The 15,389-nt window shown below is 39.8% G+C and overlaps 1 protein-coding gene across 1 annotated transcript in view; it reads right to left on the minus strand.

Annotated features, from left to right (window-relative positions):
* Nucleotides 1–13,400, minus strand: part of plxnb3 (plexin B3) — a 249,749-nt gene extending 236,349 nt beyond the window's left edge. Inside the window, exon 1 of the mRNA XM_051933522.1 lies at nt 12,986–13,400. The gene's annotated coding sequence lies outside the window, so the exon portion shown is untranslated. The remainder of the gene's footprint in view (nt 1–12,985) is intronic.
* Between the last annotated feature and the right edge of the window lie 1,989 nt (nt 13,401–15,389).

Genomic DNA, 15,389 nt, shown 5'->3' on the forward strand with positions numbered 1-15,389 from the left:
ATTCGACCGTGTCCCTCGGGGAATCCTGTGGGGGGTACTCCGAGAGTATGGGGTACCGGCCCCCCTGATAAGGGCTGTTCAGTCCCTGTACGATCGGTGCCAGAGCTTGGTCCGCATTGCCGGCAGTAAGTCGAACCCATTTCCAGTGAGAGTTGGACTCCGCCAGGGCTGCCCTTTGTCACCGATTCTGTTCATAACTTTTATGGACAGAATTTCTAAGCGCAGCCAGGGCGTTGAGAGGGTCCGGTTTGGTGGGCTCAGGATTGGGTCACTGCTTTTTGCAGATGATGTTGTCCTGTTTGCTTCATCAGGCCATGATCTTCAGCTCTCTCTGGATCGGTTCGCAGCCGAGTGTGAAGCGGCTGGGATGAGAATCAGCACCTCCAAATCCGAGACCATGGTCCTCAGCCGGAAAAGGGTGGAGTGCCCTCTCAGGGTTGGTAGCGAGATCCTGCCCCAAGTGGAGGAGTTCAAGTATCTCGGGGTCTTGTTCACGAGTGAGGGAAGAATGGAGCGTGAGATCGACAGGCGGATCGGTGCGGCATCCGCAGTAATGCGGGCGCTGCATCGGTCTGTCGTGGTGAAAAAGGAGCTGAGCCGCAAGGCGAAGCTCTCAATTTACCAGTCGATCTATGTTCCTACCCTCACCTATGGTCATGAGCTATGGGTAGTGACCGAAAGAACGAGATCGCGAATACAAGCGGCTGAAATGAGTTTCCTCCGCAGGGTGTCTGGGCTTTCCCTTAAAGATAGGGTGAAAAGCTCAGTCATCCGGGAGGGGCTCAGAGTAGAGCCGCTGCTCCTCCGCATCGAGAGGAGTCAGATGAGGTGGCTCGGGCATCTGATCAGGATGCCTCCTGGACGCCTCCCTGGTGAGGTGTTCCGGGCACGTCTAACCGGGAGGAGGCCCTGGGGAAGACCCAGGACACGCTGGAGGGACTATGTCTCTCGACTGGCCTGGGAACGCCTTGGGATTCTCCCGGAAGAGCTAGAAGAAGTGGCCAGGGAGAGGGAAGTCTGGGCATCTCTGCTCAAGCTGCTGCCCCCGCGACCCGACCTCGGATAAGCGGGAGACAATGGATGGATGGATGGATGAATTTCAGGCTCTGCTCAGCTACTGCATTTTTCCTCTCATGTCCATAAAGACATACTGGAAAGTTTAACTAGCAATTTTAAACTGTCCCTGTGAGTTAATAACACCCTGTAAAGTTTCCTGCCTTGCGCCAAATGCTGCTGAGACAAAACCCTAGACCCCCTCAACTATGAAATGGATTTTATGGGTTACATACACAAGACCATAAACGTGAAGTTGAATTTTGTTTACAGGAAGGTATACTTCATTTCATTTAATCTTAGGTGCCTTAATTTATGTTACAAAAATACCTCAGTTTGTGTCACATGACCAAATACTACCTAGTATTTCAGGTTATCAATTCACCCAGAAATAGACAAAGTCGGAGGCGAGATTTTGTTGGTTTGGACATGTGCAGAGGAGAGATGCTGGGTATATTGGGAGAAGGATGTTAAGGATGGAGCTGTCAGCCAAGAGGAAGGCCTAAGAGAAGGTGTAAGGATTTGGTGAGAGAGGACACGTAAGTGATGGGTATAACAGAGCAAGATGCAGAAGACAGGATGATATGGATAAAGATGGTCCACTGTGGCAACCCCTAACAGGAGCAGCTGAAAGAAGAAGAAAAAGAATCCACCCAGAAGTTGATATATACTCTAGCAATGTATTATGTAGTACAAAAGGTATACATACAGCAGACCAACATTTAATGAATTATTTTGTGTAGAGGCCACTCCATGTAGTCACAGACTATCACATTTTGAAGAGATATTAAAAAAAGAAGAAGAAAAAAACACCACCACAAAGCCCTGTGGATTGAAAAATGATCTGTCCAGTCAGAAAGATCATTTGGAAATACAAATAAAAAGCATCAAGGAAAGCAAAAACGCTTCAGTAATTCCTCTCAGCCAGCCATAGTGATGGGTTAAGCTGGTGTAATGCAGTTTCTGATACATCATCACTAATAAATCATATTCAGTGAAGGGGTAACTATGGTTGAGTGGGATTCTCAGCTTTGTCAGAGGTCTCTCGCTCACATTCAGATTAAGGGATTACTCTACTGCCAGATGTACATTTCCTTTTGCTCACACTCACATTCACAGATCTATGCACATTCTTCTTCCTAAGCCAGGAAGTGCAACTTCAAGCTATTTTCGTATAGATGAAAAGTAGTAGAGATAAAATATTTTACACAATTTTAGCCATGTACATGGGGGTTTATGAAGACACACATTGCCAAACCAGCCTCTCCATTAAATTAAATTAAATATTTTGCTCTAAGTAAATGCTGCATGAATAGAAATATATTTTGGGCAATCCTGATATAGGAATACAAGATCTGAAAAACTTACAAATGGAAGACATTATCTCAAAAGCATATTATGGCTAAAAAGGGTTAAAAAGAAGGAGGGTAACACGAACCCAGAAAATTCCTTCTCAAGAACAACTTTAAACAAGGTACTACATTTCAATTGTTATTGTCTGTGAAATAAAACTGAGACTTCTGTGATTCCAGAAGAAACCCTGAATGTGCACTGCTATAAAAAAGTACAGTATATTGTTTCTACTCGGAATGATAAAAACAAATCACCCACTATGGATTTTAATTTTACCTCCTTTGTGCAAGCTAAGAGAAACAGAGCAAGTTCTGTACAAGACTAAACCTGCAGTGAAGCCCAAGCAAATACAAAGGCTAACACACAGAAGGGTACACTGCCTGTTAGCTGAAGGAAAGTGACAGACATCACAGTTGAGTTAAGTAACCCTGTTCAATTATGAGGAAGTCAAAAAAGTGTACACTGTGTAAGAAATATCGCCACCCAATTGTAAGACCGTTAATACTCAAAATTGAAAACTACAGTACATTCTTATTGTTCAGGGTATTCTTATCAGAACACAAAGAACGCTTATAGAAATTTACAAATATAAAGTAGTATAAGAAAAGTACTGCACCATACCAGCTTTAAACAGATTTAAGCACACATATCTACATCTACAAGCAATATAAAAGGTACAGTGGTATACCATAGAACAGAGTACCTCCTAGGTGTTGGAACATTTCAAATGCCAGCAATAGAAATACACCATGTCCCAGCTAAAATAAATTGATAGCAGAAACAACAGATATTTGAAATTTACAGTGCTTTCCCATAAAACCAAAGGAAAAAGATAAAGATAGTATTTCTATCCCTCAGACAAGACAAAGCACCACAGCTGTTTTACAATGCCACCTAGCTGTATAAAACAAATAAACACTACCATGACAATGACTGAAGACATCAAAGTCTGTGCATTTCAGATATAAAATGCCTTCCAGGTCATACAGAATAATTGCATATAAAGATAACATGAACATATAGTCAGATGTTGTGAAGGACAAAAGTGAGTATGCAAATTGATCATTCATTTTCATAACTGAAGTTTTCTTCTTCTTGTGCAGGAAAGTGGATCATTGTTTCAGAACAATAAAGTGTCTGAAGGTCAATGCAAATATTCCTTCATAGATGAAAGAATACCAGTTAAATTTCAAAAACTATGGCACCAAGTCTGCCAAAGAAACATTTACCTGTGTAATGGCTGTAACTTGTAAGCGGGACACCACTTCTTACTCCTTCAGCTTAGTAATATTTCTATAAAGTTGCGGCCAAAGATAGATTAAACAGTTTGCTTTAGGATTAACAGTTCTAAAGCACCTTGTTTGTAACATATACACATACATATACAGTACATACATGTAACCAATTCATTCTCAGTTAAACACACAGTATCAAAGAAATTTGAAAGAAAAAAAAAAAAGCTTGGTGGAAGGACTTGTCTGCCATTCATGAAATAAAGTTGCAAACTAACTAGATTTTGCAGCATCTAGTAATATCTGAACATTAATACATACAGTGGTGTGAAAAACTATTTGCCCCCTTCCTGATTTCTTATTCTTTTGCATGTTTGTCACACAAAATGTTTCTGATCATCAAACACATTTAACCATTAGTCAAATATAACACAAGTAAACACAAAATGCAGTTTGTAAATGGTGGTTTTTATTATTTAGGGAGAAAAAAAAATCCAAACCTACATGGCCCTGTGTGAAAAAGTAATTGCCCCCTGAACCTAATAACTGGTTGGGCCACCCTTAGCAGCAATAACTGCAATCAAGCGTTTGCGATAACTTGCAATGAGTCTTTTACAGCGCTCTGGAGGAATTTTGGCCCACTCATCTTTGCAAAATTGTTGTAATTCAGCTTTATTTGAGGGTTTTCTAGCATGAACCGCCTTTTTAAGGTCATGCCATAGCATCTCAATTGGATTCAGGTCAGGACTTTGACTAGGCCACTCCAAAGTCTTCATTTTGTTTTTCTTCAGCCATTCAGAGGTGGATTTGCTGGTGTGTTTTGGGTCATTGTCCTGTTGCAGCACCCAAGATCACTTCAGCTTGAGTTGACGAACAGATGGCCGGACATTCTCCTTCAGGATTTTTTGGTAGACAGTAGAATTCATGGTTCCATCTATCACAGCAAGCCTTCCAGGTCCTGAAGCAGCAAAACAACCCCAGACCATCACACTACCACCACCATATTTTACTGTTGGTATGATGTTCTTTTTCTGAAATGCTGTGTTCCTTTTACGCCAGATGTAACGGGACATTTGCCTTCCAAAAAGTTCAACTTTTGACTCATCAGTCCACAAGGTATTTTCCCAAAAGTCTTGGCAATCATTGAGATGTTTCTTAGCAAAATTGAGACGAGCCCTAATGTTCTTTTTGCTTAACAGTGGTTTGCGTCTTGGAAATCTGCCATGCAGGCCGTTTTTGCCCAGTCTCTTTCTTATGGTGGAGTCGTGAACACTGACCTTAATTGAGTCAAGTGAGGCCTGCAGTTCTTTAGACGTTGTCCTGGGGTCTTTTGTGACCTCTCGGATGAGTCGTCTCTGCGCTCTTGGGGTAATTTTGGTCGGCCGGCCACTCTTGGGAAGGTTCACCACTGTTCCATGTTTTTGCCATTTGTGGATAATGGCTCTCACTGTGGTTCGCTGGAGTCCCAAAGCTTTAGAAATGGCTTTATAACCTTTACCAGACTGATAGATCTCAATTACTTCTGTTCTCATTTGTTCCTGAATTTCTTTGGATCTTGGCATGATGTCTAGCTTTTGAGGTGCTTTTGGTCTACTTCTCTGTGTCAGGCAGCTCCTATTTAAGTGATTTCTTGATTGAAACAGGTGTGGCAGTAATCAGGCCTGGGGGTGGCTACGGAAATTGAACTCAGGTGTGATACACCACAGTTAGGTTATTTTTTTAACAAGGGGGCAATTACTTTTTCACACAGGGCCATGTAGGTTTGGATTTTTTTTCTCCCTAAATAATAAAAACCATCATTTAAAAACTGCATTTTGTGTTTACTTGTGTTATATTTGACTAATGGTTAAATGTGTTTGATCATCAGAAACATTTTGTGTGACAAACATGGAAAAGAATAAGAAATCAGGAAGGGGGCAAATAGTTTTTCACACCACTGTATACACATTTAATCTGGGCATACAATGTCAGATGTAATAACATACATGATCTATAATCTCTAATCTGAAAAATTGAAAGATCAAAGTCGCACCCATAAATTATTCTAAAAAAACTTCAAAAGCAGTTGAGAATAATGAACAAAAATGTCTTTTTTTGGTTGTGAATAACCATGGCAAACAAAACACTTCACTTGCATACTGGGCAAAAAAAAGATTAAACACATTTTGTTTGCTTAGTTCAAACTCACCTTAAATTCCCACATATCATTTATCATACAAAAAATGTCAATTAAGTGGCTTTGTTTCAACTTGAAATGGAAATTTGAGTAAAAAAAGATCTTTTTTATTTAAGGAAGGATCCACTACAACTCAGAAAACTCTAAAACAATTAAACAAAATTCAACAGTTTAATGTGAAACATGACTCTTAAAGGTTCCCTTTTTCTATCTCAGAAACTATTGTAATCAAATAAAGTTGCAGATCTTTTGTCTTTTTTTAACTGGCCTTTTTTATTTGGGATAAAAGTAAAGCAAGGTCAAAACTACAGCCTTTTCAAAAAGCATTAGGCAAATGTATTTGCAATTCAAATTTGCAACAGATGCAAATTCTCTCACAAAGGGTAGATCTTTCACAAACTACAAATTAATGACAGTGTCTCATGCTTTACTATGGATTTGGGTAGTAGTGGCTCACTTCACTACAGTGCCTAAATATGTACTTCCAAAATAGTCAATAAAGAGCTTTATTTTACTCTTAAAATGAATGTATTCTTGCTTATAGCAGATCATACTTATGATTTTTGAAGTCAAATGTGCCTCCATTTTATAATTTCCAAAGACACACAGTGTGTGGCAAGCTAAGGCAGGATAATTTTTGCAGCTACTGTATTTCATTTTGTAAACCAAAGCAAGCCACTAAACCAGTCAGTGGCCACATTCTAGAAATACGGAAACAGCTACAGTTTCTAAGATGGCCTAGCATATACTGCTGCTGCCTCATGACGCTTACACCAGACTTGTGCTTCTGGATGAAATACTGCCTGTGTGTAGTTTGCATAATCTTTTTGTGTTTGCATGGATTTGTTTCAGGTTTCCTAATACACATAGTTCAAAGCTCTATTACACTTTCTGGCAAACATAAAATGACCCTGAATGAATCAATTTAAGTGTGTTTGTAGTTGTGAGTGAGGTCCTATTCAGAGTTGGTTCCTGCCACTTGCCTCATTCTATTTAGTTCTCCATTGTCTCAAACTGGATAAACTACTTCAAGAATTGAATGGATGTATTTGTTTTTCATAAGTCATGATGGACAAAAGTATCAGCTAAATAAATATACAAAACACAAACATTTCTATTATTACTCACTCTTTAAAAAAAAAAAAAAAAATTTTATTTTTGAAAATCAGAAAGTAGTTACAGTTAGGATGAGAGATGACAGCTTTTTTTAAAGTAATATATAGCCCTCAAATGACAAATACAGCTTCATGGAACATAATGAATATCTTTCATATAACAGGAATGTATTAAATATTAGAAAATTACCAATGCACTGATTCTCATGCTTGTTTTATAGTTGCAATCTCTTTTTATCTAGCATTAAACTAAATGAATCCCTTGGCTGTTAAATCCCCCTCTGTTAATTATTGCTCTTAGCTTTCTGTGATTATGTTGCAACTACAGTAAAGACCATCTGTTCCTTATCTTTGTAGTTTTATCTTGTGATGAAAAGGCAGGACTCCTGACACACAACATTTGATGCTAGTACTGTAGCTATGTTCAAATACTGTGGGAATTTTCAGAGACACTACATCTCACCTCACTGTTAATATGCTACTTGGTCTACGCAAACTCCAATTAAAGATAAGCTCCACTTTCTACATAAAAGTAAAAAGCAACCTAACTACATTTTAATGTGTACCAAATCAATCCAAACATATTTAAAAAAAATGTAATTTCCGGCTGACCCGCATATTTTTTCTTATCATATAAACTGAAATAAGGTGAGAGGTCATCATCACACCATAACTCTATATTCAAGTAGCACTGTTTTCTATGATTTTTCCCACTGACAGCTACCACTTCAAAAGGCATTCACAAGAAACTTCCCACTGGGAAACTTTTTAGCACATGAACACAGCAAGTGTCCTTAACCCTTAGAACAAAGCCTGTATAAACAGAGTGGCTAAAAGCTGCTCACTGTGTTGTAAAGCTCACTCTCCTACCCAGAGGAAAGCTGTAATATGCATTAAGCTTTGAAATGCCCAAAAGTAACAAACCTAATTTTATTTTACAATAAAGAAACGGAACTAAATGTGCTGCTTAAAGTGCTTAAATATCCAATTCCTCTGTATAATTGTGTCATGGGATATTATTCCTGAGAAAAACAAAAAACATGCTTACTCTCTTACAATTAAAACTATTTCTAATTTGTTACTAAAAGTAATTTTCCATTGTATTCCCACCCCCAGGAAAGGCAGAGGTCTCTAGACAGTCTAAAACAGAACTTCCACACATGACAGCATGCATTTGAGCTATGAGGTTGTCACCAGTTGACATGCTGATCAAAATCTTTCAGATCTCCAAAGCTTACAGACTAGTCGTTTGGCTAAGAAGATTTGTTGCTCACATTTGGCGCTGTGTGGAATGTCCAGGTGGTTTTAATCTCTTTTCAGTGGGAATACACTGATTACAACTAATAAATGTACAATGGGAGCACATCACTTGGTAAAAATAAAGCTTAAGAGTTTGAACAGATCTGAAATACTGGCATGCATGGATAGATATCTGGGCCATTCAATCAGCATGTAAGTGATTCCTTATCAGTAAGTACATTTACATGCACACACAAAACTGAGAGAAGGTTGGTAACCAGGTTAATGGATACGCTTGGTATTTTTCAAGTCAAAGTTATTTCTTCACAAAGATGGTATATATGCATTTGTCATGCAAAATTGTGTTCCAAAGTCCAGAGTTTTCTATAAATTAAAAAATATATATTGTCCACACTAGTGTTTTACACTTGGACTATGTGGGGCATGGGTACAGCTGGAAAATAAAAGCCTTAAAACTTACAAAAAAGTCAATATTTCAAGCCAAAAATGTTTATTTACCTGCGTCTTGAAGTTGCGAGCATATTTCCATGTTGTTTTAAGAAAGTATAAAAGCCGAATTACGTATATTGCGAGATTCTGCAATTTTGGGCGGCATGGTGGCGCAGTGGGTAGCGCTACTGCCTTGCAGTTGGGAGACCTGGGGACCTGGGTTTGCTTCCCGGGTCCTCCCTGCGTGGAGTTTGCATGTTCTCCCCGTGTCTGCGTGGGTTTCCTCCGGGCGCTCCGGTTTCCTCCAACAGTCCAAAGACATGCAGGTTAGGTGGATTGGCGATTCTAAAATTGGCCCTAATGTGTGCTTGGTGTGTGGGTGTGTTTGTGTGTGTCCTGCGGTGGGTTGGCACTCTGCCTGGGATTGGTTCCTGCCTTGTGTCCTGTGTTGGCTGGGATTGGCTCCAGCAGACCCCCGTGACCCTGTGTTCGGATTCAGCGGGTTGGAAAATGGATGGATGGATGGATTCTGCAATTTTGAAAGGATGCTGTGCGATTTACCGTCATGTTTGACTCCTTCCACGGCATCTTTCAGGCCCAGGGGTGTCGAATCACCTCCTGAAGTCAACACCAAGTGTTGATATTGATGTTGAATGTTGATGCCCTGATGTAAATTATGGACTCTGTTCTGTAGACAACTAATCAGTAATAACGTCATCGGGCACATTTACAGTCACTTATATTCTTTCACTATATGGAAGCTTATTTCACCCTCAACTGTCATTCCTGCCTCATAGTGCCAGGGTCTGCATTAGTTTTTCTTGTTCTCCCCATATGTTTACAAATTAATTGTTATTTGTACAAAGTACAATGAAACTCTTATGTGCTCTTTTCACTCCAAACATAATGGTCAAAAATGAGGTGCCATCTACAAAAAAATATTCATGATATGAGAGTGCATCTAGCAGTTATTAAAAAACAGAATTGCAGAGGCAAAAGTAGCATAAGCAGAATACAGTTTGGCGCTGAGAGCTTGTCAGGTTGTAATAACTCCATTCATGACAAAGGCTGTATCCAGACAAGTGTAAAGGGAATGTACTGCTACAACAAGAAAAACAGTTCCAAGAATCTGGGATAAAATAATTTCTACTTTCGTTTTGTTATCACAAGGATGCCTTGTATATACAAAAGGCATATTTTCTACATAAAAAACATTTTTCTGCTTTAAAGTGGATGTATTTGTTAAGTTTTAAGGCTTTTTTTCCCAGCTGTACCCATGCCCTGTGAATTTCAATGTACAACATTTTTTGTATTATCATAACGCAAATCAGTGTGGCCCTGACACAAATTGGTGGGGCCACCACCCCCATTATCTTCCACTGCGAGTCACACATGCTTAGTACACCACGTTGACAGTTAATTCCTTGCCACTAATCTTTTCACGTTCTCTTTGATAGTGTAGTGTACCCTGGAACAATGAAACTTTGGGAACTACCAACCAGCGAGGAGACATCTGTGTCCTTTCTTCAGGACACAGGCATTCTTCCTAAAGAAAGGCATTGTCCCCGAAACCACCCTATGAAATTATATTTCTCGGACCAAGTAAAGTGAAGGTGTTCCAGGAAAACGTGCCGCACAAGTGTCACCATCCGACAGAAGTTTGTGCGTGGGACGTCACTCGTCGTGAGAGGACACAAATTGGAGGTGAGGGACTATGCGTTGAAATCAACGAAAATTTGTTCATGTGATAGAAACATAACTCTGGGAGGGTTTTGCCATAGTAATGGCTATTTGGAGGTATTTGTTGGCAGACAAAAGACTGCTTCCTCGTCGAAGTTGTTGACCGCTCCTCGGATACGTTAAGCCGAAAGATTTGCGAGTACTGTACATAAAGCCCCGATCAATAATTTATTCCAACAGCCCAGCTTGCCCAGGATGACTTCATACACTTCAAAGTGAACCACAAGTACAACTTAGTGGACCCCGAAACCGAGGCCCCAATGATTTGCATCACGATAATGGAAAAGTTCCATTAAAGTTTTTTTTTTTTTTTTTTTAGTTTAAAGAAAACACTGTACTTTGGAACACAATTCTGCATATTAGTATTGTGAAGAAATATCTTTGACTCAAAAAATACTCAAACTTATTATTTAAGGAAGAAACCTGGTTTCTTAAAAACACCTGCTTACAAGCACATGTCTACCTATGGAGTCTTCCTTCAAAAAGTAACTCCAATGTCAGAAAAATGTACAAAAAAAAAAACAAATTAAACATGATCAATGGCCACTGCGAGTCCATAAACAGGTATGGAGCCTTGTGCTGTTGCACTTATCAACAGGAGTTTAATCATTTCTGAAATACCGAGACAAATTATTTCAACCTGGTAAAGGAATAATCCAATTACCCGAGCTTTTGCATCAGGAAATTGATCATTGTGGAAGCTTTCACCATTTTCAACCCATGGCTGTTGGATATATGTGTGAAGGCACAGGCTAACGGGGTGCAGCAAACATGCACAAGACTACAAAACCTTTACTGCAACCTGGTTATGGGTTTACATGACCACATAACCTATGTTACTCGCAGAGAAATCCATGTGTTAACCCAAATTCTCAGAGTCTAATAATCCAGTTTCTCTAGCCAGAATAAGAGTATACATGGCATTTTTGAAACTGACTTTCTGACAATAACTTTGTTATTAAAGGTCATGCAAAAAGGCAATTTCCCCTTGGGTATTAACAAACTATAACAAATCAAAATAAAAAAAAAACCACTGAAGCACATGTACAGTAAATACACTCGGTGAATGAATATTCTACCAAATAAGGGCATCAAACTAAGAAAACAGGAAATCTTGAGACTTCATGAAGCCTGATAAGTAATCAACAGCAGTCAAATAGTAGCACTAGCTCCGTAAGGAGTATGTTTAATGTTAGAAGGAATGAAAACGGTGACCCGCCTCTGAAATCTGGAGTCACATAACTAACCTACTGATGATCGGTCAGTGTAATCTTCTGTATATATAAGATTTGGTGGTGCATAATAATTTCTTTTAACTTTTGTAAAAATCGGACAATTCACTATGTACTAAACTTCAGTAGTTTACAATAAACATTCCACCTTGGCTAATCCAACTTAAAGTGGTATTCTTCAAGTGAATTGAAGCCAATGGCTTCCGGCTTTTTTGTTTCCTCCAATCAGAAGGTTAGAAGTTAAATTACCCCAGAAAATTAACTACTGTCCTACTGCAAGTAACTCCAAATCCTAACTGACTTGTTGTTCAGTGTGATATGTATGCTTTGGTTTTAACGATTAATCCGTAAGGCGTTGCTGATTAAATAACTAATCTGTAGCTCCTTCATTCTAAAGCACCCCACTTTCCAGAAAGCGGTAAGCGTCTGACTGACAGACAGAAAAAAGAATTAATCATGTTTCAGTAACTGCAGTGTCATCAGACGTAACATCGTCGCCGAAATTGAGAAGTAAATATTAGTCTTGTGATATTTAAACCAATACAAATGTGATCTGATATCTGAAACAAGTCTAAATTCAAACGGCCAAGTTCTTTTAAATGGTCAAAGTAGTAAATGTGGGGTTGAATGAGCCATGTGTCTTTCACAAAAACTAAAAGGTTGATAATAGATTACGTTTACGTCAAACATTGCAGTCAAATAGTAACTGACTTTAAAATCAATTGATTTCATTTAACAGGACGTCAAACGACTGAAGAGGGACGAGCTGCATTACTCCCAGGTTTTACTCTACAGGGTACCCTTGGTGGAAAAGGCCATACTGAAACACACCGATTAAAACGCTACTTTAAAACTTTTGCTTCGTTCCAAATGTAATTGCATATATCGTGCAGTGACGATCCCCTGGAGTGAAATCCCAAAGTAACCAGCGATAACCACAACTAACACCGATCGGCTTTTCATCATCTGGTACTCGTAACGTGTTTGTCGACGCTGACATTCCAGTTATGCAAATCCAAACGTGCCCGTCGACATCCAAGTTCAATGTCAAGCACGTGCACTTTCACATAAATACGAAAATAATCCGTTAGCAAAAGGCACCCAGTTTTTCGCGCACCTCTCAAATTATTCATTCTACTTTTGAGTATCTCTTCGCGGAATACTGGCTCAAAGCGCGTGCACATATTTACTGCTATAGTACATTAACACAACAGTCCTAAACATTACAACATTTACACAGCTAAACAAACATAAGCAGGTTAAAATATATTCTGTAGGCATGTAAATGCACATACAAGCTGAATTACATTAGTAGTACATTCCCTCACATTGTGTTTATTATCCACCTTCTCTGCGATGGGGTTAATTAAGTTGAGGCTGAACTAAAAGGATTACCTGACAGAAACGCTGCGAAGTTCGACGATTTCGGACTAGCAACCTGTTAGAGGAGCTACAAGTTCAGCTTGCCCTTTTCTCGACTCCGCCAGGCTCTTGTTAAAGAGACAACTTGCGAGGACTTGGCGAGACTGCAGCGCGCATCGGCAGCTAGGCTGAAGTCGACGTGCTGAGCTCACACGGGGTGAAGGTCCGGGCACTTGCAGGTACTCCACCAAAAATGCACTCCGTCACTAATTTGGCAGCTCCCACTGCACTGCTTATTTGTTACCCTGAGGCGTCTTCTGAAAGAGTCAATACGCGTGGTGAAAACAAGCGGGTCTGGCAAAACAATCCTTACAAGCAGGTAGGCGAATTCTCTCTTTTCCAGTCGCGACGTGTTTCCCAGGATCCCACGGTGCAGCGAGTCGGAACTCGTCAAGCAGCCTTTTGGAAGAGCGACGCGGGACTGAGCTGTGGGTGGTTGGGAGTGTTAGTGACACTAGGAGGTGCCAATACCGCAGGTGAAAACGGGGGGCTTGTGCTATTCGTTCATTTATTCATGCTCTGCTCCCAGCTATTCCGAATTTTTTAATCTTTAACTGAATTTATTTAAAGTATGTAACATTCCATACAATGAAGTCAAACTTAACAAAACTACATTCAATTCAACCCCCACCGCTAAGAAAGAGAAAAAGGCCAACAGCCAGAGTAAATCATTTGAGAGTAGTATGGAGGGAAAGGAGTCTTTCCTCCCAGTATAAGTGCGTCATCTAAAATATTATTGATTAGATCCTGCCAGGTTTTTAAAAAGTTTTGAACAGATCCTCTAAGAAAGAATAAGATTTTTTTCCAGTTTCAAATAGTTTAGAACGTAAGTTACCCACTGACTTCACATAGGTGGGTTAGGATTCTTCCAGTTGAGCAAGATAAGTCTACCTGCTAATAGCGAAATAAAGGCAATTACAGTTTGTTTGTCCTTCTCCACTTTAAGTCCATCTGGGAGTACACCAAGCAGAGTTGCTAATGAATTAGGGGTGATTGTGACACCAAGGCTGTCTAATAGGCATTTTAAAATCTTTGATGTTAATTTGGTACACACATAAACATGTGGTCTAATGAAGCTGGAGCTTGGCTGCAAGTTTGCAGGTTAGATCTTGTCCTGGAAACATTGTGGACAATTTTAAACACCATAGATGTGCTCGATAAAAAAATTAAGTTGAATAATTAAATGCTTTGCGCATATGGAGCTAGACTGAATTCTGTGCATGGCTGCCTTCCACTTCTTTTCTGAAATGTTGAGTAAGAGATCCTTTTCCCACTGTACATGATGTGACAATTTAATTCCCGTTATGAACCCATAGAAAAAATGCGTGTGCATCTGTGCAGTAGCCGCTACCTTCACCTTCAAAGTACCCTCTTTTTGCAATTATGCATTTAGTTAGATGACATTGTCATGGCTGAAAACATACCTGCAACTCTGTTTCTGGAATACCCTTGAGTTCCTTTGGCATGTTATGCTGGATTGTTAGAAATGTCTGAAAATCTTCATTCTTTCATGGCTATTTAGGTGAATAGGGTGGATGATCCAATTTGGTAATTGGTTTCTTAGGCAGTAAGTTGCAGAAACTGAGAACATCATGGTTTGGGGTATTCTCTTGGTGGATGATCCACTTTTCTGATCACAGTTCAGGTGTTTTCCATATAACAGAATCCTGTAACCTTTTCAGCATTTCCAAATAGCATTGTTGGTTGACTGTTTGTCCCTGCTGATTGATTTTGTGATGGACCAATTATCCCCTTCTGATCAATCTCCCCAACCATGTGATACTATACAGCCATTCCAGGAATTAAATTGTCACACCTCGTACTTTGGGATCTTTAAATGGAAGGGACTTTAAAATGGTTTTATATATTACAGAAATGTTGACTGAGTCTTCAAGACTTATCAATATCTCTTCTGGAATAGAAATAGGTGGGAGGTGAGGAAAATTGTGCAGATTTTGTTTAGCAAAGTTTCTTATTTGGAGATGGTGGAAAAATTATGTTGATGGGAAAATAAATTTAAAGTGTAATTGTCCATAGGATGCAAAGACATTATTTATATCCATCCATTTTCCAACCCACTGAATCCGAACACAGGGTCACGGGGGTCTGCTGGAGCCAATCCCAGCCAACACAGGGCACAAGGCAGGAACCAATCCCAGGCAGGGTGCCAACCCACCGCAGGACACACACAAACACACCCATACACCAAGCACACACTAGGGACAATTTAGAATCTCCAATCCACCTAACTTGCATGTATTTGGACAGTGGGAGGAAACCAGAGCGCCCGGAGGAAACCCACGCAGACACAGGGAGAACATGCAAACTCCACACAGGGAGGACCCGGGAAGCGAACCCAGATCTCCTAACTGCGAGG

The sequence above is a fragment of the Erpetoichthys calabaricus genome, chromosome 11 (genome assembly GCF_900747795.2).
Source record: "Erpetoichthys calabaricus chromosome 11, fErpCal1.3, whole genome shotgun sequence".
Lineage (NCBI taxonomy): Eukaryota > Metazoa > Chordata > Cladistia > Polypteriformes > Polypteridae > Erpetoichthys > Erpetoichthys calabaricus.